The 27,885-nt window shown below is 44.1% G+C and overlaps 1 long non-coding RNA gene across 1 annotated transcript in view; it reads right to left on the bottom strand.

The window, feature by feature from the left end:
• Positions 1-19,796: 19,796 nt before the first annotated feature.
• The window catches only part of LOC144767488 (uncharacterized), a 78,204-nt gene continuing 70,115 nt past the window's right edge, over positions 19,797-27,885 (bottom strand). The window contains exon 4 of the long non-coding RNA XR_013598231.1: positions 19,797-19,877. This is a non-coding gene — a long non-coding RNA (uncharacterized LOC144767488). The remainder of the gene's footprint in view (positions 19,878-27,885) is intronic.

The raw sequence follows: 27,885 nt of genomic DNA, 5'->3' as shown, positions 1-27,885 counted from the left end.
CGTGAAAATTATCATTTCCTCTGGGTATGGTTGGAGCCGAGAAGTCACTCCTCTTTCTAGGATGATGGGTGTTGGACAGGCCTCGTGGCTGGGCCGTCCCCCCTCCGCACAACGGGGCCCGGACCCCGGCTCTCCCTGAATCCCCAGCCAGGGCCACCCCGGCAACCCCTCGAGGCAACCCACAACCCGTCCACAACGGGACGCCAGCTCCTGAACCCCCCCGTACCGGCTGGCCCTGGTCCCCGTCAGCACCATGGCCCCGGCCCAGCCGCCATCTTTGGACACTACAGCACGAGGACGCGTGGCCTCGACTCGACCCCAACCCTGGGCCTGGCCCGGCCCCGACATCGAGGCACCAACCTCCACACAGGAGGTAAAGAGACCACTTGGCAGGTCAATGAAAGAAGAAGGCGTCAACGGCTCTCCTCCGCCGGGTGTCGATCACCCCCGGCCTCCCTGGGCGCTGGCTCCAACCCCCTGCTGGGTGTCGGGACCCCCTCATTCCGGACATCCCGACCTCAAGGCGCGAGGGTCCGGACATCAAAGGGATCCAGACCTATAACTGGGGAAGCCCCAGACCAGGAGGGTAGTTGTATCCTGGAGTCGAGAGACACCGAGAAGAACTCATCCTTGACGGACTGCTGGCGCTGCCGCAGCCCTGCCCTGTGAACCCTTCGTCTTGGCCTGCTGGCGCTGCCGCGGCCCACCCTCGTGAAACCATCATCTTGGCCTGCTGGCGCTGCCGCGGCCCTCTGCAACGTGAACTACCACCTTGGCCTGCTGGAGCTGCCGCGGCCCTCTGCAACGTGGACTACCACCTTGGCCTGCTGGCGCTGCCGCGGCCCTCTGCCCATTGAACCATCGCCTTAGCCTGCTGGCGCTGCCGCGGCCCTCTGTACTTGAACCATCGCCTTGGCCTGCTGGCGCTGCCGCGGCCCCTTCGTTGTCGACCTTCATCTTAGCCGGCTGGCGCTGCCGCGGCCCGACCTTGCAGACTGCTAAGCTCGAGGATTGTGAGCTTCTCTCTTACCACCCCCTGTACTGACCCGGTACCAAGACTGCCCCGCTACCCCTTTCCCTGCAGAGACTAAATTGAGAGGACCCTCGAGTCCTGAATCTCCTGTACCGCTGATAACCTTGCCGCAAGAACCCTATATAAAGAGTGTCGATCTCATCCTGGTGTGGTGTCTATCTGTGGGGAGGGTAGTGACTTGTCTGTACGATCGCCGGACACGGCCCTCATCGGAGGCCTCTCCCCCAGTATTCGGCCGACCCTCTGGGTCCCTGTCTAACAATGGGGGTTGAGAATAGGCAGTAACTGGCAAAACCAGTTGGATCGAGTGATTGGTTTTTTAACAGAGGGTTGACAACTGTTTTCCTAAAATCTCCAGACATTTGGGCATCCATTATTGAGATTTTATTTATTTTTGTAGAAATGGAGCCTATTGGAGAATGATGCTCTTCACTTGTGTCTAGCAGCTGCTAAGGGCATGAAAACAAGCGTGTGAAAACAGATAGAGTTGTAGTTACAGAGTCTGACAATAACTCAGGAGGATTTATTTGACCTGAGGGCATCTCAAGAATCATATTTGAAATGAAAAGAACTATGCCATGAAAGAAACCAGCAAGTCCATTACAAAATGTAAATATAACTTGTTGAAAGATTACCACTGAAAAGCCTTAAGCTCTCTTAATGTCCACTAATGACCTGATCTATCCGAGAAGCTACATATAACTTCATGGAATCAAGTATTGATAATTTCTTGTTATTCCACTCATTTCTGTAATTTCCATACGCTGCAAAGAGGAAGCCCCCCGACCCCAGCATCTATAAATGTCTCTTGACTAACATGAAGAATACACGATTGAAATGTTTAGTCTAAATGAACTAGTTTTTAACCCTAGACCAAGATCTAGTTGGATTTGAAGCCAAATAAACCTCAGTCGATTTAACTGAGGGAAATATTCTTGCATTAAATTGTATTCCAATGTAATTTATTTATGTAGTCTGTATGCTTCATTATACATGTGTGGGACACTCCTACCCCATGTCTATAGCATGGCCCTTACTATCAGTTGAGCCTATCTGTAGCTGTATCAGAGCAAAAGAAGAGAACGAGGCAACTAGGGTTGTGCGGCAGATGCTGCTGATTAGTCTATCCAGGGATTAAACTCACCTTCAATGATTGGTCTGCTAGATTTGATTGACAACTGCAGTATCCAATCGACGAGATTATCACTTAATGGGGAATAATTACCATGAGGGTGACAGATGACAGCAATCAAGTAAAGGAAGATGGAGGTAGAGAAAACAAAGTACAAATTGCCCCAAAAGCTGAATTAGAAACCTTATGAATGATGCTTTTTGAAATCCGTCCTGAAAATAATAGCCACTCCTACCACGAGGACTGATCCACTAGCCTCTTCTAGCCAGGTTTCTGTGATTAGCAGTTATATCTAGTTCTTGTGAATCAACCTACAAAATATATTCAAGTTGTAATTATTACTGGATCATGCATAATAAAAAACATTTTAATTGGTCAAAACTGGTTTACGTTTCCATTGAATTTATCATTGTTCCTAACTCAAGGTTTGTATTTTTAAAGGTATAATGGTATTTAGAGGCACTAAAGAACATCTCAGTTTTCGGATCTTAGTATGTGAGCAGGATAAGAACCTACCAGGCATGGTGCCCTCTCAAGAGTGCCCTCCAAACTATTTTTTTGTACAGAAGGGTAGAGGTGAGCTAAGGTGCGTCTCATGTGTACCAGTTGTACATCCACTCACACTCAGCCTTTTTTCGCTACAGTCCTTCATTCTCTCTTATACTTATCTCCTTTCCAGGTCCCACTTATCCTGCCTTCTCTACTGCCTGTCTTCTTATTCTCTATTCCTAATTTATCTTTTCTTCCTCTCTTCAGTTGCTGTCCTTTTACCTTCGCAATCTCCAATCCTCCATCAGTAACTTTCTTCCTCTGCTGTCCATGCTGATTTTTCGATTCTTACATTCAAGTACCTGCTCCCCTGTCATCTCTTTCTTTCCAATCACTTCTCTTTAATCCTATGTTCCTGTTCTTTCCCTGCTCATTCATCCTCTCTTAATGGCCAGTAGTATCTCATCACTTATTTTCTCACTCTACAGTTTTTCTCCCTTATCCTTTATTACCTGGCCATCGCCCCGTCCTATCCTGTTATATTAAGTCCACTCTCTCTCATCCATTTTTCCACACTGGCGCCTTCCCTCCTACATTTCTCCTTCTCTTCCCAGTTGTTCTATTTATTCTCTGCAGAGCCTGTTGTCTTCCACTGTTTCTTTTTAATCAATTCCTCTCCAACCACTGCTGTCTTCTCTACTCTGCTTCTATTCGCTCTCTTCATTTCTTTTTCTACTCTTTTCTTATATTCAATACCTCCATTTACACGGGTCGTCAACTACCTGTCTTTTTTTACTCTTGTCTCTTTACTCTTATCCCTTTATTACTCTCTGTCTTTCTTTCGCCCTGACCGCTGTCACTCGTTTGAAGTCTCTCTCTTCTTTCAGCTGGTTTTCAGTGTGCCCCTTTGAGGAGATTCTCTCTCCCTTTTCTTTCAGAAGAGACCCTATCTCTATCTTTTCCTTCAGTCTCTCGTCAGCGCGCTTGCGTGAAGAGAGACTTTCTCTGATATCTTCTTTCACCTGGTCTTCAGTGTGCTCTCTTGAAGAGACTGTCTCTCCTTTCTTTCACTCTCTTGTCAGTGCGCTTGCCTGAAGAGACTGTCTACCTTTTCTTTGCCTCTTTCCTTGGCGTGCCGTGCTAACATGAAGAGACTCTATCGTTTCTTTCACTCTGTAGTTGGTGCTCTTGCTTGACGAGACTCTATCGCCATCTTTTCTTTCTCCCTGCCCTCTTCGAGCCTCTCTCTTTCGCCCTCTCCTCGGTGCGCTCACTTGAAGGCGCTCCCTCTCATTGTTTTTTTTCGCTCTGTGCTCAGTGCTCCTCACGCTTGCTTCTCTCCGCCACAGGTGGCTTCTTGGTGCTCATAGGCGCTTTGTGTTTCTCTTGTATGCTACAGCGCTAGAGAAGGAAAAAAGAATGGTGAGCACATAAAACACCAGAGAAAGATGAACATTATAGAGGGCGAAGAGAGTCTAGGCTCTTGATTTAGAGTTTAGCGAAAGGCATGCTCCTCACAAATCTGACAGATATCCCGCCCACCGTATTACAACATACATGCACAGCATTTGAAGAGGAAAGTGGGAGATTTAAAAAAGAATAGTAGAATGTATTCCCCCGTTGACCTCTATTGAAGACAAGGCAATTACATCGGGAGACAGCCAAAATAAAGCAATTTTTTGATTAACAAATCAGTAGTCTCGGGTCTGTTGGCATGTATGTTACAAGGAGCAGAGGATTATAATGCACTTGCAATAAGGCGGACAGGTTAGCCATCAAGTTTGTGCAAGAGTTAGTGGTGTAGGGAACTGGTACCGGTTATTACATCAACAGGGTCAAGCTCCCGTGATAAAGAGCCATTTGGCTAAGATAGCTAGTGAGACACAATGTATTCTTTCCCTGAATGAATGGGAGGCCTTAGCCACCTAGGAAGCAAATCCCTGTGCACTGCGAATTTTAAAAGGATGGCCTTCCTATCACGTTGGCTTTGCTATTTAACCCCGGCCGCCCTAAAAAAAGATTTCCGGAAGTTTAAAATGAGTGCTTTCGCTGTCAGGCGGATGGGGAAGGTGGATGTCACCATATTTTCTTTGCATGCCCACGGTTGAGGCCCTTCTGGGAGGGAATTTTTATAGATATTGAGCAAGTCATTGGGAAGAGAGTTTTGTATTGAGGCCGAGGCTGCTCTGTTTGGACTTTGCAGAGATAGAATGAAGTTAACAGAGGCTGAGAAAGTTTCTCTATTTATTTCTTGTATTTTAGCCCGTTCTTTAATTCTTCAGAATTGGAAATCTAGTGAAGCTCCCTCTCATTTGAAATGGTTTAATAAAATGAAAAGGACTCGAAATTTTTAAATGATTTAGAAAAGTTAAAAGAGGGACTTTATCACTCGTTTTCAATATTGATGTTGTGGTTGTAGCTGCTATTTGTGAGAAAAAGCACTAGCACTTTCTTTGTTATTGCACTTTAGAAGCATTAGCACCTTTCTTGTTGATGCACTTTATTAGACGATTTGCACATTGCTATTTTTGGTCGTTGATGTTACTAGCTGCTACAGACATATTTTGTCTAAAATTTGATTATGAAGTTGTAGTTGTAGCTGCTACTTGTGATAAAAATGCACTAGCACTTTATTTGGTATTGCACTTTAGAAGCATTAGCAACATTTCCTGTTGCTGCACTTAATTAGATAATTTGCACATTGCTAGTTTTGGTCGATGATGCTATCAGCTGCTACAGCTATATTTTGTCTAAAATGTTATGAAATAAGAAGCTATCGTATTTTTTTGTACAAATGGTTTTTAATAACGATATTAAGTATACTAGGTTTAGGTTTTAAAGTCTTTATTTCGATTTTTGCATCATAAAAGACAATTAAAAGCAGTAGAAATTGAACATACATGATATAGTTAAAATTTTATTTAAAACCATCACAGTTACAATTTACAATTTCATAGATTCCGAAGAGCATTTCAACACTAATATTAGAATTAAACAGTATAATAAAGACCTAATACAAGTAAAAAAGGAAAAACCTGTTTAAAAGTTAAGAGACGGAGACAAAATCAAGGTACCTGCAGATATCTTGCTCTAATCACCCATGTCCACCCCAGGAATTTGGCTACGCCCACAACTTAAGTATACTATATAATTTATGTACCTAATGCTCTGCTCAATAAAAAATATATATAACAAAAACACTAATATTAGAATTAAACAGTATAATAAAGACCTAATACAAGTAAAAAAGGAAAAACCTGTTTAAAAGTTAAGAGACGGAGACAAAATCAAGGTACCTGCAGATATCTTGCTCTAATCACCCATGTCCACCCCAGGAATTTGGCTACGCCCACAACTTAAGTATACTATATCATTTATGTACCTAATGCTCTGCTCAATAAAAAATATATATAACAAAAAACGTTTGTGCAAGAGTGCCTGCGTTGGTGCTAGGCAGCACATTGTGCACCAGCACTTGGAAAAGAGAGGAATGCGCCATACAATGTTAATACAGCGAATTCCTGTCCTTTCTCTATCTCGCAGCGCAGCAAAGGGACTTGCTGCTCTACGTGATATAATGACAAACATGCCCCAAAGTTTCCATTGCATGTGAGGTTTAAGAACAATGCTGCTGGAATAATGTTAGCTTTTTCTTTTCAATAAACAACAAAGAGGGAGTTACACCTGGGGGATACACTCAGTCTCAGTAGAGGCGAGTCTGTGTGTTAGCCACAATCCAAAGTGAGGACGTCCTTTGTCCTTAAGAAGACCCCTCACTCACCAACCTAGTTGGTGACATGCTTCATCATCGGGGTCCCACCCGGACAGCCGAATGCCATCCAGGTGTGCTGCGACACCTGATTACAGTGGAGCTGGTTTTGCTTTTTATGTGTGAAAGGGAAAAAAAACTAAGTGTTATTAAAAATATCCGGAACTGCCCACTTACGTAATTAATTCTGGGGTGTAGCGGATATAATTAAAAGAAAAAAGCACCTGTTGCCCGATTAGGAGAGCTGTCGGTGAAAACTAAATGGCGTGTGGGATAAAAAGGTCTACATGTTTCTACCTATGTGTCAGATTAACAGGTATTCGTCAGGACCGTGGGGTACTTACGGGACGGTATGCGCACGCTAAGGCGCACCCTATCCTTGTAGGTATCAATGGGAGAAACAAAATGAGTCTCCAATAAAAATGGTTTCTTCTTTAGTCTGTTGAAAAAACCTGTTGGAAGAAATAAGGGAAAAAGGGTTGTGGATAACGAACAAATACATATAAAACCACAGACATAACACACAATTGGTCAATGGTGATGTGCATCAACATACATCATAACCTTGATGTGAGGGACGTGTGAGATAAGTCCCAATAATGCCATATACCACGTGGAGGCACAACCAATGTATCAAAGATACTGAAATCACTGAGTGTCAGCGCTAGTTGTGGAAAAGGCACTGGACACATAACGGCGAAGTGCTGGGTGTTTGTGTCTCAGAAGCTGAGAGATAGCGGAGTCGTCGTGCAAGTGAAGGCGACTGCGCAGGACTAAAATGACAAATACGTGAATTAGAGACTAAATTAAAACCTGATTCTGGACCTAGCACAACGACCACACATGAAGCGACGGAGTCCGGTAGTGATTAACATGCACGATTATAGTGAACAATGATTCGGAATGATCCTCTTACTAGGAGCTTTTATATTCAATGCTCCATGAGCCACTCCGGGATCGGCGTGTATTCTCGTTACGATCTAGGTAGAGAATACAGAGTATTGGAAAAATAATAATAATATCGTTCTTGTCATGGGGGTTAGAGGCTACGCTTCACAGGAACAATCTTACTTGTACGAGGAAAATGAGGCGCCGTTCACACCTAGACCGTCACCGCGAGTGCTCCGTGGGTTACTGGGCTGCCGGGTCGGCGAGATAAATCAGTGTGCCGTTTCCGGGTTGGGCGTGGTTAGGCGGGTAGGACGTGATCGACGCAGGGCGTGTGAGCGGCTGAATAACCAATAGAAAGGGGTGCTGTACAGTTGGACGTCACTGCACGTTATGCCGTGCCGGTAGCTGTCAACAGCGTTAAAGTGATATTCTTTATTTATTTTTGTGATCTCGTGACTAGTGACTGTCTGGTCGTGAAAAATTCAAAACCATGCAGGCATACCGGGAATGTGACTGATACCTTACAAAACGAAATGTGGGGAAGTGAAAAATAGCGCAATTATTTTGCAGCTAAGTGAGTTCTCAAAGCATGCAGCAGAATAGGAGGTACACAAGAGTTTTCACAGAGAGTGGTTAGTTTTTTACTGAATTCCAGGGAATATTATCGTTCAGGCCCCGTTTGTGAGTGGCCAATCTGTAAATCCAACGCTGTTCCTTTTCGAAAAGGTTGGTTTCCTTTTCAACTTTCTCAATAATGGTCCATTTGAAGTCATTGGGGCCATGTTTCATGGACAGAAAATGTTCTGTGAGTTTGGTCATTGTTTTTTGGCAGCGGATCGTGCTGCGGTGTTCACATATGCGTTGTTTGACCTTCCTACTGGTCATGCCCACATATCTGAGGTTACAAGGGCAAGTGATAAGGTACACCACCAGCGAGCTATTGCAATTAGTGTGGGATCTGATGGTCCAGATCTTGCCTTCCTCCAGCTGTAATGTCTTGGTGTTCTCTGTTAGGGGGCAGACACTGCAATTCCCGCATTTGTAGTGACCCAAAACCTTAGGTAGGCCCCAAATATTGAGCACTGTGGGTTCTTCTTCAGCTTGTCTTCTAGGTCTAGTGTTCACCAGACTGTCGCGTATACTCCTTGCCCTTTTGTAGGCAAATAATGGGTTTTCCCATTTCAGATTGCCAGTGTTAATGATCTTCCAATGTTTATTGATGGATTTTGACATTAGGTTGGACGCGGAGCAAAAAGTAGTCACACATGTCAGAGGTGTGTCTGCTTTTTCTCTAGGAGTGTCTTCCAGAAGGGCTTCTCTTGGCTGGTTCCTTGCACGTTTTTGGCACTTATTCAGGATGCTGTCTGGGTAGCCCCTTGCTTGGAGTTTGTGGGTTAGGTCTCCTGATTGTTCACGGTAGTCGCTGATATTACTACAATTCCTCCTGATCCTTAAATATTGACCATAGGGCAGATTTTCTCTCAATGGTCTGGGATGGAAACTCTCGAATCGTAAAAGATTGTTCTTAGCCGTAGGTTTAAAGTGGGTCTTTGTTTCCAAGCGTCTTCCTTCCTTTGTGATTGTTAGATCGAGAAAGGTCAGAGTGGTGGGGTCTTGTGTGTATGTGAATCTCAGGTTGTTGTCCAGGGTATTGATCCACTTAAAGAAATCTAGCAGCATTTCTTCTGGCCCTTGCCATATCGTCAGGACATCATCTATATAGCGCTTCCAGAGAAGGATGTGTGACAAAAATGGATTCTGGTCATTTAAGATGAATTGTTCCTCAAAGTGGTACACATAAAGACCTGCCACGCTGGGAGCAAATGTGCTTCCCATCGAGGTCCCTCCTATTTGGAGGTACAGGGTACCCTCGAACTCAAAATAGTTCTTTTTTAGTGCCAATCTGGCGCATTCAAGAATGAAGTTCCTAGGAGTTTTGTTAAGTCCAAGTTTCTTTTTCCAATGCTCCTTCTAATACCTTCAGAGTGTCATCCTGAGGTATGCTCGTGTAAAGGCTCTCTGACCCCACCTGCATCGGGCTTTAATAATGTCTCCTGCAAGGGTGGGTAATAAAATAAGTTACAATCCTTTCTTGAGCTTTTCCCATGACAAACGGTTTATACCTTTCAGGTAGTTACCTAGTGCAATTGCAGTATCCAATTTTTCCATTTTTATTAGTAATGTAGCTGCTTGCCCTCTTGAATTAATGCCATATTTTATAAATAGCGGTCGTAAGAACTGTTTCCTCACTCCTAAACCAGTTAGGCAATCCAACAATATGTGCAAAATATCACACTTCGTCTCCAGTCCACACTTACATAACCCATCTGGATACATCATTTCTGCTTTTAATCTCCCCTCCAGTAGCCAAGGATTAGTTCCAATTCGGATTTTCAAAATCTCCCACCTCAATCCATAGTTCGGCAGGGTTTCTAGGTATGGATACCATGCATCATTTTCCCATGCTTCTATCATACAGTGATCCGACTTTTTCTTTCTCAGGTATTCTATGTCCTGATGTCTTGATAGCTCCCTTCCTTGTGCTCTTAGTACGCCTTTGGTGAAGGAGATTTCTACTGGATTCTGATTAACTCTCACCTTTAAGCTACCAGTTACCTCCTTTATTTTCCTTTTTGCCTCCACTGCCCATTTTAGGTTGCTATGCTGGATTTCATTACTACACCAAAGGGACACCTTCTGGGTTTCCTCTTGTAATTGTCGTTTCCAGAACCTTGCCACAGCCATTTTAGCCTGAATACTCCATGCTATTGTTCCGGACTCTAATCTAATTGCCTGTATCATCGCTGACTTTGGCAAGGACAGAAGCATTTTCAACACCTTACCTTCCTCCCGATCCCAACCCACTTTGCCGCAGAAGTAAAGAACTTCCATCCCATACAATACTTGGGGAGGGATCATTGCTTCATAAGCCTTTAGCATGGGTTTATGAGACCGGTCCCCGTAATCTCTATTGAATTTTTTCAACCCACAAATAGAGGATGATGCTTTTGCCATTTGGGCTTCAATATGTCTATCCCAATTTAAGGAGCTTTTGAACCATAAGCCTAGGTATTTATATTCCTTTACCGTTTCCAATTTAGTTTTGCCTAGGTACCAGCTAAAACTTTTAGACCTTTTACCAAAACACAGAATCTTCGTTTTATCCATATTTACTACTAAAAGTTTTGCCTTACAGTAGTCATTAAAAACGTTTAGTTTTCTCTGTAACCCTAGCTCTGTTTGGTCGATTATTACTAGGTCGTCCGCGTAAAGCATGCTTGCCACCTTCCTGCCGCTCATTCTCGGGCTAGCACTTCTTTCTATTTCCAGTGCTGCTGGCAGATCTGCTAGAAAAATCGAGAAGAGGAGTGGGGCCAGGACACAGCCCTGTCTTAACCCATTTGCTATGTCAATCTTCCTTGTCAGTGCCCCTTGAGTATCTTTAATCACTTGCGCCCAATTCTCTCTGTGCAATTCTTTTAGGATTGCTAGTAGACCCGCTGGGATTTCATATTTAGTCAGGCATTCCCATAGCTTCCCGCGGTCCACCAAATCAAAGGCTGCCCAGAAGTCTACGAAGCAACAGAACATGTTCCCCGTTTGCTCCGTCGACTTCCGTGCAAGTGCCCAAAGGGCATAACAGTGATCCACTGTGGAGTGCCCTGCTTTAAATCCCCCCTGTTCTACCGGGATAATTGACTTACCTTCTACCCAAGTCTTTAGTTTGGCCAGCACTATCTTAGTAAATAACTTTTCCCCAATGTCTAACAGGTTAATTAACCTGTAGTTTTTTGGGGTGTGCTTATCTCCTTTCTTGTGTATTGGTCTTATTATTGCCCCTTTCCAGTTCTCGGAGATCTTTCCAGTATCTAAAATTACTCGGAACATATTAGCAAAAAATTCCGCCCACCAGTCTATTTGAATTTTAATTATTAGTGCAGGGAGGTTATCTGGACCAGCTGCCCTTGTTAATTTCAGGCCCTCTATCGTTTTTTTAACTATAGAGGCCGTGAAGTCAGGTTTTATATCAGCTACCAGACCGCTCCAATCTGTGTGCTGATTTGCTTCCCGGTTCCTCCCCTGACTATATAATTCCTGAAGGTAGTCCTCCCAGGCTGCTTCCTCCACTACACAGTTCATTCCTGCTGGCTGATGGTCTGTTGCTGAATGAACCAGTTTCCAGAACTGTCGTAAGTTTTTTGCCTCTATGGCCTCTAATAGCTTCTGCCAATTACTTTCCTTAAATTCCCTTTTTGTCCTCCTGATTAACATATTGTATTCTCTTTTTAGGGATGCTAATGCATTTCCACTGCCATGCCCACCTTTTATCAGTTTACGTCGTGCCATTCTCCTCACTTCTCTTTTCTTTTCCCTGCATTCCATTGTGAACCAACCTCTTTGTTTGTCCACTTTTAAGTTGTTTCCTTTAGGGTTTTTTTGACTGATTCTCAGTCCTTCACTAAGGATTTGGACTACCTTCTCAATTTTCCCTACATACCAGTCTAGGCCCTGGCCATTTTCTGCATCCAGATCTAAGTTCTGTTGTAGTTGCATTAGTTTGGCCATATATTCTTCGGTTAACCTAGTTGTACGTCGTTTAGGATAATCCATTCTTTGTTCCATTGCTTGGGTTCCGGTTTCTAGTTGTACACCTGGAATCTCCAGGACTACAATATTATGGTCGCTCCCTTCTCTATTTAGAATCCTAAACCCTGTTATTAGTTGGAAACTCCTGGGGGACACAAATACGTAATCAATTGGGCAATTTTGAGTGCCCACTTTGAACGTTTTTTTTGCTGGACAGTCTGAGGGGGATCTTCCATTTAGACAGAAAAGATTTTTTGTTCCCAAAAAGTTTCCCAACTGGATATCCTTAGCACTTGTTATGCAGTCTGGAAAAATAGCTTGCGGTATCTCATAGGCCTCTAGTAATTCTTGAAACCAGCAATCTACGTTTTTGGGGTGCATTTTATGGTTAAAGTCGCCCATTAACATGATCACATCCTTACCATACTTTTCACAGATCGTATTAATGTCTTCTGTAAATAACCCCATTTCCGCAGCATATTCCTCTGCCGTATCCCATTGCATATATACATTTATTAGCAATAACGTGTTCTTTTCCATACATCCTGATAACATTATTCTACAGACAAGTAGCCATTTACATTACATTTTACAGTAATTTCTGTCACCTTTTTCATGATTTTTGTTGACACCAAGGTCATTATTCCCCCCGCAGGACGGCCAAACCTCTGTTTCTTAGCCATTCTATTTAGCTGGAAGAAGCCATCTATTGTCGGGGTCCTGCCACACAGCCAGGTCTCCTGGATACATATAATCTCTGTATTTTTACCTAATTCCTTTATATTTTTTTGCTTTACGTCATCTCCTAGGCCATTTACGTTCCAGGAGGCCACTCTTATGCTATGTGGCAATAGACTATGGTAATGCCCTTTATTCTGGCGCCCCTAACCATGTCATCTCTAAACTGCAGATTGTGCAGAACTCAGCTGCAAGACTGCTCACAGGAACCCAGAATCGATGTTCAGCAAAACCGGCACTACGCATGCTACACTGGCTACCGGTGCAGGAAATAATTAAGTTTAAGACCCTGTGTGTTGCCCACAAATCCCTAGGCGGAAATGGGCTTCCCATCATCAAATCAATGATTTGCCCATACAAGGCCAACAGAAAACCTTCGCTTGGTTGAGATGTACTTTGCTGAGGTACCAAGGATAAGGAAGGCCAGAAGTGGAGGCCGGCGTTTCTTGTACAATGCCTCCAAATTGTAGAACAGCCTGCTGGTACAGCTGCGCAGACAATCCAAACACCTAGCCTTCCGCAAAGAACTTAAAACCTGGCTCTTTCCATAAAATGCAGGCCTTACTCTAGTGTTCACTCATGGCTGGGATGCTCTCGGGTAGCCAAGCGATTTACAAAAATCATTTTATTCTATTCTGTGCTTCCCAAACTTTTTAGATCCCCAACTAAATTCTTAGAATAACAACATTTTGCGATCCACCATCTTTAATGGACATGAGGCACACAATTGTTTAATGTAACTAAAGCATATTGTGGTAGAGCACTGTCATTTTCAGACAGAACATTTTCCATTGAAATGGCCACTAAAGTTGCATGGAGATACAGTTTTACTGATTAAACTATATTACACACAAATGATATTATGTGGAAACTGGGTATCAGTGAATATGTATAATTTGTACATCATCAAGTAAAGTGTCTTGATTTGTTCTGATTCTATTAAAATCTTTATTTCCATCACACTTCAGAATTACAAAAAAGAAAAGTACGCAGGCGGGATTGAAGAAGCAGATTTCAGTTTAGGGTGGAGGATGGCATGGCTTCCTTATGACGAATAATGTAGATATAGAGTTAAGATCAGACAGTGGTATGTGGAGAGGTGAACACTGATTTGTGGCTCCAGGAGATGGCACTAAAAAAGTCCAATACCAGTCACCACCACAGACCACAGCTTGTCAGTGCTTTTCAGGACATCCCATGTCTAAGGGTGTGGGTGGTACAACAGATGAAAACAACTGCAGGAGGAAAACCCTGCTGGGTGCTTAACAACGATTTGTGTATCTGATACTACTGTAAATTTAAAAACAAGTGTACTGAGGGCTGGAGAAATCATCGTCTGGTACAGTGCTACAGTGTAGTAGAGGTGTGGCGCCGTGGCCAGGGCGACTGACGCTGGAATCTAGGGATCAGGGTTCGATCCCCGGCTCCGGCGGCAGGTTAGCCCAGCACCATGTGACTCTGGGCAATAGCTCGCTTAATCTTCCCGACTGCCCCCAGCGCCTAGAGACCCTTACGGGTGATTGTGCACTTTACAAATGTGGATTATTATTATTATTACAGTGTGCAAATAGAGGCACTCCCAAAAAAAGGCAGAGGAAGGAGAAATGGAAGAAGGGTCTTGAGAAAAAGCTGGAAAAGTTGGTACTCTGGCTAGGCTAGAAAGGGTGGAAGGGTGACGAGCACACCACCCAGACAGAGACAGGGCTATATGTATTATGAAATGCTTCAAGTTTGGATACAGTATGACTTACCAAGAGCAAAGAAACAAGAGAGCGGGTTAACAAAGGAGGAGAAGTTGAAATTGAATCTAAAAGAAAAGAGATGAAAAAAGTGAGGATGGCAGTCCTGGTCCAGATAGGGCCCATTGTGAGGTCTGATCATTTGTTCTCCAGAAAACGGTGAGTTCAGGTCCTACACAAATTATCACAATCAGCCGGATGGTCAGTGAATAATCATATTGGAAAGGAATACTCTGTGACATAATACAACCACGATAATTTAGTTGAGATGGTTGAGAAGTGTTATTGGTCAAGGACTAGCAAAATGTGACATGTTGGCCTTTGGTAACTGGACCACACAACAAAGCCACCCTGGGTCAGACTAGTGACAGTGGAGTGCAGGGGGGGTCCCTTTTTAAAGGACGAATACTCTCACCAACCCGTAGGTGGCATGCATCATCATTGGGAATCTCCTCGCACTGGAACCTGGTCACAGTGAGGGCTACAACCCCCTTACTGAGAGGGAGGACCTCAGGGATGTTTTGTTTGTCATGGTAGTGAGGTATCCTAAAACCTTCAGATGAGCTTGGCGAGGAGGGAGTATGTGAGATTGATAGTGAAAATAAAACTGACTACATGGTGTGTGAAAGATTAGGGGTCAGGATTAAAACTATATATGTGGGCCAAGGCAGAAAAATTCAACCTAACATGGTCTCAAAAGTGGTCAATAGGTTGACATATTTCAGCCTAAATGCCCTCCGTAGAGGTGCTGTGGCTTTCTTCAGGACCAGGTGAAATGTGAGATGTGTGAATCATACCACCATACTGAGTATGGCGGTGGAGAAAAGGATATAACCAACTAATAGGTTGATGCATCCATTGAAGAATTCTGCTGTCATCCCCGTATTTTCGGGAGCGCAAATGGCTAACTCACTCTCGACGCAGGCACTCGATGTGGCTTCCAAAACCTTCAAAAGGAGTCTGTATCGCTGGTTCGTGCAACTGGTGTGTTAGCTTTTGGTAACTGCCAGTACACATGGAATGTCTATCTGTTGGGTATACAATATGAAGGACAAATTTACATGGGCAATGCCATGTCCTTGTGGAATAAGAGTTAAGCACAGGGTAACGAGAGCTATGGCAACAAGGGAGACACTCTTGGAAGGCTACACCAGTGAGTCAATGTGGCTTCCTGATAACCCAGTGATATGGAAGTTTGAGATACTCTTGAAAGTGAGAGGGACAGGTGGATTTGGGTTGTAATGGGATGCACACTAGTGTCCGTAAGAGTGTCAACATTGTTGAATGCCTCTGAGCATTCCTGAAAAAGAGCATGAGACACCAGCAATAGCTGAGAATGGTGGCACTATGACTACCTGAGGGATCACGAGTACCATCAATAAAAAATACTTACAGACATGGAAAGGCTTCATAAACAGCAGAGCGGAAAAAAGAGAAGCTAATCTGGAAGGATTTGGAAAAAGACAGTTGATGCCAATTTCCAGTTAGACATGATATAGAAAGAGCTGGCACTTGCTTCAATTTCTGTGAAACTAGAATATATTACTTTTTATGAAAAATGCTTTTGAAGTTTTCAGTCTTCAGGAGAAGAAGGAAAGTACCAAATTCTGAAATGATGGTCAATGGAAAGAGGAAATAATAATGATGGGAGGGAGGCACTACACATCATGCGTTGTTTAAGCAGGTTGGGGTACTCTGGTATTGTTGAACACCGAGACATATGTCGTGAAAGCATGGATTTGTTAGAAGGGTGGAATGACTAAATGAAAAAGGGTGCAGAAAGAATGCCATCAGAGGAGGGTTTTTCTGGGAACAATATAATTCTGAGGAGGACATAAAATTGGCTTGTTTATTAAAAGTTATGTGATGCGGTAGCTGCTGGCCCCCGGGCTGAGTGACGAGCCGAGGAAGGGGAGAAAAATAACACAGTTAAAAATAACTTATCTGTCCATCCTGCCGCATCGCCGCTCCTATCCTCCTCACAAACATAGACTACCAAATCCCCTGCAGCCAAACCTGATGCTGCTCTCATTTATGAGAGCAGCATTTGGTTTGGCCTGAGCATCAAGGATGTGAGCTCCAAGGGAGACTAGGAGCCTGTGACTGCTATCTCCAACCCAGCAATGTAGCTGGGGTTAGAGAGAGCTTCAATGTGCCTGAGAAAGCCAGCGAAACCGACATGCGCACTGATCACAGTGACCACCACTCTCACTCCGTGACTGCCCCCCCCCCACCCGTGATGGACCGTCCCCAAGACTCGCTCAGGAGAGAAAAATAAAATGATAATAAACCTGCTTTATTATTTTATTTTTCAGCTTTTGCTGCTGCTGGTGGGGGGTGATGCTCCTCTGCCATAGTGGAGGAGCCACCACTGATGTGATGTCAATGAATTGGGTAGATGTGCAGAGAGATTGGTGTGTGTATCATCAACCCTGGTCCAAGTATGAGCAGGTGCCAAGCGACAGGTAGGTCACAATGCATGACACATGGTCAGTAGGTCGGGAAAAACTGAAGGACCAGGAGTCAGTGTGGAGGCGCTCGAGACAATACGGAGGTGGGTTGATTTATTTAGGTGTGGCTCCTGAATATTAAGTCCAGAATATCGTGGTACACTAATATCATGGACAAGAAATTGAGGGACAAAGTACTGAAAGGTGAGTATGTGTAGATACCTAACTCCACATCTATGTACCTCAACGATATGGATGAGAGGAAAAAAGAAGCAAAGCGGAAAGACGAAGCAAGAGACATGGAAAAAGTGGAGAAAGTAGGAACCTGCAAAGGTGAGATAAAGGGGCAGGGAGAGTCTGGTAGTGGATTAAAGAGCCATGACATGGATTTAGGGCCAATGAGCATTGACGTTCGGTGCATGGACTATTAATTGCACTGGGAGCGGGCTTCTAAACAGAGCTTTGGACACTAGCACTCATTCTTTTACAAATTAGACACTGGTTACAAATAATAAATCTATGTTTCACGCTGTGCCCTTACCTTTTGATATTTTGTACCTCAATTGTTTGACCACGATATTAGTGTGCCATGATTGTCTGGTACGCGATATTACATTACATTAAATTTAAGAATACAATTATTCAGGGGGATGGGAAAGAAGTTATAGGTATTATTGATTAGTTTGATGGTAAGCATCTAATAGTGTTTGTGGCAAATTGAGTCAAGGCTTCACTTTGCTAGATTTTATCCTGCGTTTGCAAAAATGCAAAACTTTATCAAATCCAAAACTGTGTCTGAGGTTTATGGTCCATAAAGTTGCATGAGTCAGCGAGATGAGACCGGGATGTATCAGAAATGGGAAGGAAATGGCAATGTACAAGGACTTGACAGCATTGTATAGCAGATACTGCAAAAAGAAGATGCAAGTCCGGCTGGACAGCAAGTGCAGCTGCACTGGGCAGCAAGAAAAACACTTGAACGCTAGATGGGAGATAGAATGGCGTGGGTTAATAGTACAACTTCTCTCTGTGAGACAAGGAGGACTAATCTTATGCCTTTTAACCAAAAGCACAAGAATAAGAGTGACGTTTATGGGATCTCTGCATTGCCATGTACAGAAAAAGTCACTTATCATGGCAAAGTCAAATGCAATTGAATGGGTTGAAACAGAAGAGAACAGAAGATCATGGTCCCAGGGCAGCTGGAGCACTGGAGCCATTCTGAAAATGGTAATTTGGTGGAAAGCTTCTGACTGTGACTGGAGGTTTTGCTGTGCATTCTTACATTACATTTTGCTAAAATACAATGCAGAACCCCGGCAGCATGCCATGGCAGCACTCTTTACCCCAGTGAAACAATGAAGAGGAGAGTCCATCTTTCAAAGTACGGAAAAGAATAAAACGTGAGCCAGACAAAAACATACCTAATGGACGTGTTAGTAGCACACACACATACAATGGAAGTGCCCATTGCTTTAAGCTGCACAGACTCTTCTGTAGTGCCCCAGGCATGCATTGTTACTCACCTTATGATCATCGCCAATAACAGCACGAGCCCTGCTGCTCCCACAGCTATCAAGCCTACAGTCAGGAGCCAGCTATCCTGCTCTTCCACCTTATCACTGTGCATGGGCGCATGGTTCAACGTATCACTGTCCATGGGCGCATGGTTCACCGATGAAGCATCGTTCACTAAAGCATCGCTCACTGAAGCATCGCTCACTGAAGCATCGTTAACCGAAGCATCGTTCACTAAAGCATCGTTAACCGAAGCATCGTTCACTAAAGCATCGCTCACTAAAGCATCGCTCAATGAAGCATCGTTCACTGAAGTATTGGTCACTGTAGCATTGGTCAATGAAGCATCGGTCACTGAAGCATCGCTCACTGAAGCATCGCTCACTGAAGCATCGCTCACTGAAGCATCGCTCACTGAAGTATCGGTCACTGAAGTATTGGTCACTGTAGCATTGGTCAATGAAGCATCGGTCACTGAAGCATCGGTCACCGAAGCATCGTTCACTGAAGCTTCGTTCCCTGTAGCATCGTTCACTGAAGCTTCGTTCCCTGTAGCATCGTTCACTGAAGCATCGTTTACCGAAGTATCGCTCACTGAAGTATCAGGCACTGGAACATCGGTCACGGAAGCATCGGTCACTGAAGCATCGCTCACTGAAGCATCGCTCACTGAAGCATGGCTCACTGAAGTATCGGTCACTGAAGCATCGGTCACTGAAGTATCGGTCACCAAAGCATCATTCACAGAAACTCTCTCCACCAGTTTTTCTAAGAAATAAGCAAAGAAAAGAATCATTGTCTGTCACAAACCACTGCCAATCAATGAGGATGAGAGCGCAAGTGTGAAAATGAGAGAAACTCTCAGTTATCCACTAGGGGGAGTCTGAGATGCAGAAGAAGACGAGAAGAGAACATGCAGCAGATGGCGCATGCTGTGTGAGCCCAGTTCATAACCAGTTAGGCAGCAAGGTCGACCCATGCATGGGCCTTCTTTTCAGGCGCGTTACTTTGGGGCGGGGGGGGGGTGTTTGGGGTGTTATACTCCCCTAATAAATGTATTTTCTGATGAATAGTTGAGTAAAGGTGCCTTCAATTGGGTAGGGTGAGGTGTCTGTTGGAATTCACCTGTGATTTTCGCATGCACACACTGACAAGTGCACACAAACACACACACATACTCATCTGTTTTCAAAGTCTTAGAAAATGTTAATTATTTTACAAAATGATGTGCTTTCTCTCACTTAGCACCCCTACCAATCCGCAATTGTCTCCCTTTTCACTGCCCCTTCAGCCTCTTTCAAGCGCTCTGCTTGTTGGCTAATGTATTTTAACATTATATGCCAGCGTGATTGGTGGGAAATTTGAAGCTCCACCTCAACCCCCAATCTTACTGACCAAGCTACACCACTGCATCTTTTACCATGCACCAGCATTTCCTGTTGATTCTCACCCTTGCAGAGCTTCGGATCGATGCACCCGGAGGCCACCTCTGTGCACTTAACACAGTCGTATACTTTTGGTGGCAGTGAGGCTAAGGAGAAAGGAGGGAAACTGAATTAAGGCTGTTGTCATGGCTGGCACACAGTTTTATTTTGTTTTAATATTACATAAATTACTGCAGGCTGCACATGTTGTAACAAAGGTTACCACAGATCCTATGTGGCATGGAGACTAAAGCTGATGAGTCACATTTCTGGTGAGGTGACATGATTTCGGTACCTGGCTTTCCCAGGGTACTCCTTAAAATCTGTGCCATTCGGTAAAGGAAGCGCTATATAAGGCACAGAGCACATTTGCATTCTTTCCACATCGCATCAACCTGCCATTTACCCTACACACATTGCTCCTCAATTTTATTTTTCCACTTTTCCAGAGATATTGCATTTGCAGTGAGTAGCAGTTTTTTTCAGGACTGCCTCTGTATTTTTTTGTGGGTGGATTCATCAGAAGCATGACTTTAAATTGTTTCTTCCTTCGCTGGTCAGATCTTATATTCCGGTCTCCACAGGGATGTAGTATGTACAGCTGTATGGTGCAGGGGCCTACCTTTGGGAGGGGGGTTGTGGCGGTAGGTATGATGTGACACCCCTCAATAATAAATACATTTTTGGCTTGGTAATTGAGTATCAGAACTCTGAGTCGGGACTGCTAAGTCTGTGTTGCTTCAACTTGTTCACTTTTGGATCAGAACCTTAAATATATTTAGGCCCAGATTTACAAAGATTTTGAGTCTGGGTTGCATCAGTATTTTGACACAACCGCAATGTAAATCCTTTTTGGTATTTATTAAGCCAAGCAAAATGTTGATTTGCGTGACTTTGTAAGAAAAAACAATGCAATACAGAGCATTGTGCTGCCTTGTGTTACTTTGCGTCAGGTTCCATAGGTGTTGCATGGGCTGTCCTGTGCATCCACCAATAAATTTCGACGCAAACCCATACTTATTATAGACATGGTGCATTTACATAGGCCCAGGTTAACTAAGATTTTTCGTCTAGATTGCGAGACTTTTTTGAGGCTGCTCAAATGCAAAACCATTTCTGTTATTTACAAAGCCACACAAATGTCAATTTGCGTGGCTTTGTAAGAAAAAGTAATGCAATGAGCACATCAGCCGCTGCCTGCCAATATGGGCACGCCCCCTCACCTTTTTCCAGAAAGCAAAAATGTCTGTCAGGCTGGGCTAAAGTCAGCTTGACATACACTCTGCTTGTTCCGGTCAGGCAGCCAGGAGCTAGACATGCGGTAAATGCACAGGCTCCTGGTTGCCTGAGCTGAACTTTGCCAGGTTGAGCATTTCACAGCCCTGTGATCGTGATCACCTCAGCCTGGCAAAAGTACCTTTAGGCTCTCCCCATCATGACGAGGGAGAATGTCACTCATTACCTGGGACCTAGGCGCTTCAGTTTTAAGCCCTGAAGTGCCCAGGGCCGAGTGTCAATCAGTGACACCTCATTACAGAGTGGCATGGGGTCAGCGGTTCTCACTGAACCCATCCCGTCTGTGATGAGTGTGGGACTGCTGCCTTAGTGGGACTGCTTCCTTCCCTTATTGGCTGACCTAAGACAGCAGTCCGAACTCTCCTGGGACCTCTGAGGCTTTCCTATGCTGGAGTTGCAGGACAGGTAGGTTTTCTGTTTCTGAATGTTTTGTGCGTTTATGTAAGTATAAATGTATTAATTTATTGTGAGTGAGCATTGTAAATGGGTGTGTGTGTGTGCGCGTGTTTGTGATGCATAGGTGTGAGTGAGTGTATATGTGTGTGTGTGCCCCCACACCCTGTAAAAATGACCAGCTGCCACTGGAGCACAATGTGCTGCCTTGAGTCACTTTGCCTTAGCTAGGCATTCCATATGTGGTGCATAAAATTTTGACGCAAACCAATATTTATAAAGAGTTGTAGACAAGCGTTTGTGCAAAAATGGTGTGCTTGCCTGAGGCAATCATAACAAGGAGAAATATTTGTATTCCTCCGTGACATTGCCTCTTTGCATGTGTACTCCTTTCTGCAGTATGCATACAAAGAGAAAAAAGCCTCCAAGGATAGTGCACTATGGCACAAGGGTGCCTGGGATGGCGATAGACAACCTGAATTGCACCAGCACAGGGGAAGAGCAGAATAGCACCATTTCTTTGAAGCGACAGTGCAGTTCTGCTCTCTTCAGGTGGCCCAATGCAGCGCAGCAACTCTGCTTCCTGCATTGCATTGCACCACTTATTTGTAAATATGCCCCTTAATGGCCTATTTACCAAACAAGTGGCAAATATGCACCCAAAGAAGTACTCCTTAAATGCTTGCAAATTTACTATTTTTAGGAATTTACAAATATTGGACGTTGTAGGCTTGGAAAGGTACACCAGTCCCAGATTTCCAGGCATACTATAGACGAATGCTTGCTAATAGTTTAACCACTTGTAATTCCTTCTGGTAATATTGCGAACCATGGGTAATCACCCACTGTGCCACTCTAGATTGAGAGCATGATTTAGCAGATGCAGTCGAGGTAGACAAGCTGGCTGAGCACTTTACTGACTTTACTCGAGCTGCCATATTCAGAGATGTCTGTCAACCCAGCAGGCCTCTCTATTCATTGGCAGGAACCCCCATCATGGTGGTTCTTGTCATTGCAGGAAAAGGTTAATGGATGGCTCTGTCAAACACGGTAGCTCGCATCAACATTTTCCAAAGCGGTAGTTTGCTTTTCAAAATAAAAAACTAATGATCCATTCACAAATTTTCTTCCATAGTGTGGGGGTAATTTTTCTTATGGTTACTGTTCCTTACTCTCATAACATACAGGGGGAGAGGGTCACAGGGACATACAAATATTTAGAGACCACTCCTGGTTCAGGTCCCCAGCTCAGTACATGATACACAAACAGAAACACAGGGGGTCTAAAGCAACACAACGTGTGGCTAGCTATCCACAACTCTAATAAACCTTATGAGTTAGTGCCCTAATGGGTCAGTGTGCATGGAATCACGTACATACAGTGCCAATTTACTCAATCCCAATTGCTCAAGGGTTTGCACTGCGTTTTCACTATCCCTACCATCAATGATTGGCTGTCGTATGGTTGTCCATAAGTGCCTATGGACTTGATTTTGCTCCACTATCAACTTCGTGGTGAAATGGTCTCGATGATCAAGGGATCAACCATGTGATACTGGTGAACGAGATGATAGGACTGATCACTTAGTTCATTTTGATGGTTATCCACTCTTGAGCAATTGGGATAGAGTAAATTGGCACTGTATGTACGTGATTCCATGCACACTGACCCATTGTTAATTTGTACTCCACTTTAGAGGCTATCTAGGGTGATTAGGGCACTAACTCATAAGGTTTATTAGAGTTGTGGATAGCTAGCCACACGTTGTGTTGCTTTAGACCCCCTATGTTTCTTTTTTTGTATCATGTACTGTTCCTTACTGCCAGGATATATCTGAGGGTGATGGATAGTAAAAAAAATAATAAGCTATCTGACCTTCCACTTCAAATAGGGCGTACAGTTGGATGGCTTACTTCCAATGGTAGCAACTCTGTGGTACTATTGAAGAACGTTTTACCCTCACAGAGTAAATTTTACACCTTCAGCATAAAACTTGAGGTTTGATTGACCCAAAATGGGGCGGGTGGACTTTGAGTTTGGGCATAGGGTACTCTGTTGTCATTGTAACAGACTACCTGTCCACCAAATGCTGAATCAGCCCAAGAAGCCCACCTAATGCAAATCAGCACTGACCCGGTTCATCATGGCAACAATCCATCCAGAACCGTAGTGACCTCACACATCCAATCTGTGGCCCATTGCTTTATAGTTAGAAAATTTGAAATTCACACCCACCAAATTTTCCAGACTAAACTACGCCTCTGGGATGATTAGACAGCTGTACGTTAGTAATTTCCCTAACGTGCCTAGAGGTCTCATTCCAAGTATCACTATATTTTTGGAGGTAATATCAAACCATGTAGGCACCAACAACAATGGGGCTGGTATTTACAATATACAATATTATCTCCCTATTCTGAAAACCGATCCTCAGAATCAAGGATAATGCAGTAGTGTTGCATGATTCCCCCCCTTTCCAATCTGCAGAGGATTCAATTCACCAAGAAAAGAATATGCAGAGCTTTTTAGCTTTCCCATTAACGCACGTTCAGTAGACAAAAAACCTTTCCAAAGTACACCTGTGACTGGCACAGCGTTAGAGGCCTACTTCTGGGATAAGTTAAAGTTAACGATACATTATTCATGAAAATCATTGCAATTCATACAAAAAAGCTTAAAACCAATTTCCGTTCTCTATTGAAAAAGGAATTCATATTAAAAGAAAGTTCATGACTGGCATGGCTGAAGTTCATGGCGGTCGTCTACTGGTAAAATAAATTTGATCTCAGACATGTATTTTACAAAACGGGCGGCCATCTGAGCTGAATCACCTTTCATGCACTCCTCTAGGGCCTCTTGACATGTCCGCACATTGAGGATCCGCCAGATTGGATGCAGCCAAAAGGTTCACCAGGAGTGCAAGATCCTGCAAATGCATAAGACGTGAATTAAGTTTTCTTCCACGTTGCCGCAAAAATGGCACTGAGAGGGTGTATGAGCCTTATACCTCTGGCCATACTTGTACGCCATCAGGGGGATTAGGACAAAACGTAGTCTCATTAGATGATGATTCACTGATGGCTTCATGGGGGATGACAAATAGTGTGGTAGAGTTTCCCGATCATAGAGTTTTGACACCTAGCTACCATGAGAGAAATTTTTCACGGCAAGTGCATCAGGTTCCGCTGACAAGATCTTCGCTTGTTCGGTCAGTACTTTTGCGACAACCCCTGTGGGCAGCGAACTGGCCCATATATCGTGAGCTTCTGGTGCGTCCAAGCAGCGTGTTAAAAATTGACTCCTGGGTGTTCTAGGATTCTTTAGCAGGGACCAGATGCAATGCAACTCTTTAGTGTAAGGTCACAGTCCTTTTTAGTTTTTGAGCAGTTGGCAATAAATCTTGCTTTCATAATCCAGAGTTGGGATGACAAGCTAAACTCCATACGGATTTGGGTGTGAGGGGTCGGGTTGGGTAGATGGATAACCCTGCGAAAATAGGATGATTGCGCTCTGTGTAACCAGGTGAACATTTTATCTTTGAAGGTTAGTGAGGCAAAGGTCGGTAGAAGTTTGGGACCTATCACTCAGATTAACGGCGAGAAATCGGGAGAATGAAGGGCTTGCTTGGTTCTTGAGAAGGCCCCCTCAAGGCAGCGAACCACTCTTTGCATTGCAGCAATGTGCAGAGCCGGTCTTCCTCTGTGATCTATCCAGTTTCCCAGGTACTTATATGCGGCCACTACCTCTATTGATTTCCCTTCAATATACCAGAAGCGCTTTCTTGCTCGTTGCCTCGAGACTATCATCACCTTGGTTTTGGGGGTGTTAATCTCTAAAGCGGTTGTTTTACAGTACAATGCCAAGGAATTGAAGAGTCTCTGAAGGCCCACCTGGGTTTGATTGAGGAGAATCGTGTTGGGTGCATATTGCATTGATTGATTTTTAATAGATGCGATTCTGGGTGGAAATGCTCGAGGGAAAGTCAGCCACTCAGGCAGGTCTGCTAGGTACAAATTAAACAGTAGAGGGGCCAATATGTATCCTTGCTTTAAGCCTCTGTTGGTCATGATTTTATTGGTTGTTGACCATCCAGAGGAGACTCTTATTTTTATCCAGATGTCAGTGTACAGGGTGATAGAGCATTCATGAGGGATTGCAGGATGCCCCATTTCATTTATTTTTCCCAGAGTCTGGTACGAACAACGCTATCAAAAGCTTTTCAGAAATCGATAAACCCCAAATATAGCGATTTTCCTTTTGTAGCGAGTGTGCCCTCAATCATGTGAGTTAGACAGATCAAATTGTCTTCAAAGTGGTAGCCCTTTTGGAAGCCGGTTTGAGTAGAGAGTATTTTTTACGGTCTTCCACCCTGGTAGTCAGTTCTTGAAGTAAAGCTGTAGTCTGGAAGAAAGGACGCTCCAAGCCAGGTAGTTTACCGCGTAGATTTATTGAGGTGGTAAGTCAGATACAAAGAGGTAAAGTCAGAGTCTAAGTATGAGCCCCACGAGGAGCAGCTTCCCTGCTGCTCAGCCCTTCATCCAACTTATTCACGCACGCACACATTCCAAACACTAACATTCCATCAGGCAGTCATTCTGGCTGAGCAGCAGGATACCACAAGAGCACTTGCATAGGCCTTCCCTTCAACATCGAGGAGGGCAATCACCCAGTAGTTATCTGGGCCGGACCGCAGGCTTTTTTAATGGATAGAGATGAGGAGAGAGCCTCGACAGGAGTCAGGAATATGCCCACCCATTCTGCTTGACTCGAATAGGGTGGCTAAGAGTGCGGCCCACTTGTGAATAGATGCTTTGTACATCTTTGTTGGTATGCAATTTGGGCCAGGCGCCCCTCTGGGGTGCATTTGTTTGATAATAAGTGCGACTTGGGTTGGTGTGCTCTTGACGGTGGGCTCCAGTCCGATGTAGGAGTTAATATGGCAAGAGCTGTGATGGCTAGGCCAGTTGTTTCTATTGGGCTCTACGTAGAGTGCTACAATGTGGGCCTCCCATTCGGCAGGATAAATGTTTGTTACAGTTGGTAGTTGGGCAGGTCTGGCACCCTTGTTTACCCACTTCCAGAATCTCCTTTGATCCTTTGATTTTATAATTTCGTGAGCGATTGCCCAGCGATGTTCTTTCATCCTTTGGGAGGTGAATCTAGCCTTCCTGTACTCCTTGTGAGTGTTTTCTCTCATAGGAATTTATGTTCAGTATCGTTGTAGGCACGCCTGCGCAATAAGTTGTTTCATTTGTATTTGATGTTCATTGTAGTTTGATTGTGCTCACTAAATTGGAGTGTGTTTGAAGTGGATTTATAAGGCCTTTTAGTCGTATTTGTGGCTACGTTTTCTCTAAGGTCCACCACTGCCGTTTCCCACAATGTTGCGGTCAGTTGGTCACTAGACGCTTGGTTCAATATCTGGGAATGTTTTTGAATTCTGTTTTGATCAGAGAGGCTGTCAATTAAATAGTTGTTGCACAGGGCTTAGCTGTGCACGCACTGCCAAAGGTCTATATTTGTGTGCAATACTGCAATTTAAGTAGGAATACTCCATTCCCCTTCCAACTGTGGGACGGAACAAATTCCCAACCAACCATTTCCATGGCGGGAAAGCGTTGGAGAAAGGTTTGTGTTTGGCCACAAACAAACATGTTTGTTAGCTTTCAAAAACTTCCAAAGCCAGTGGCATAGCTAGACCTATTGTTGCTGACCGGGATGATACCCGAGTTTGCCACCTGGTGCACGTAAGAGCGCGGGGGGATGTTGGTCGACAGACGACTTGTCCCTGGGGAAAATGGGGGGATGGGCTGTCGACATATAACTTGTTCACAGGGGAGGGGTGGTGGTAGTCGACAGATGACTTGCTCCCCTCCGCAACCCCCAAAAAGAGTGCCACCCGAGCCCCTAGCTACGCCACTGTTCAAGCCTGAACATGCCTTTACCCTCCCACCTATTGGTTGGCATTTACTCCTGCTTATTATTACTCTGTTCTGTGATCATGCAGGAGTAAGTGCAATTATGATTGATAGATTATCACAAATGTAAATTACTCGGATTTGAGCCCAGGTAATGTAGTATAATCTTTAACCTTCTTTAATAAACAGAAAATCCTCTTGACAAAAATAGAAGAAATTGTGAGGAGGAGTTGGCCTAACGGCTAGGGCGGTCAACCTAGAATCTGGGGAACAGGGTTCGAGTCTCGGCAATGATGCTGAAAATCCTGTGATTCTGGGCAAATCACTTAATCTCCCTGTGCCTAACAAGAATGAATGTGTCCTCATGTAACGCAACTGGTGCTATGTAAAGCGCTCTGATACCCGGTACCGGGTCAAGTTCGCGCTATATAAAAGTTTGTAAAAACATCATGCAATCTGTTGGAGCGAAACTGACCTGCAATTAGTGTGCATTATGAGGTTCCGTGA

The sequence above is a fragment of the Lissotriton helveticus genome, chromosome 7, assembly GCF_964261635.1.
Source record: "Lissotriton helveticus chromosome 7, aLisHel1.1, whole genome shotgun sequence".
Lineage (NCBI taxonomy): Eukaryota > Metazoa > Chordata > Amphibia > Caudata > Salamandridae > Lissotriton > Lissotriton helveticus.
Note: the sequence above shows the minus strand (reverse complement) of the source record. Positions and strands in the feature narration are given on the sequence as shown.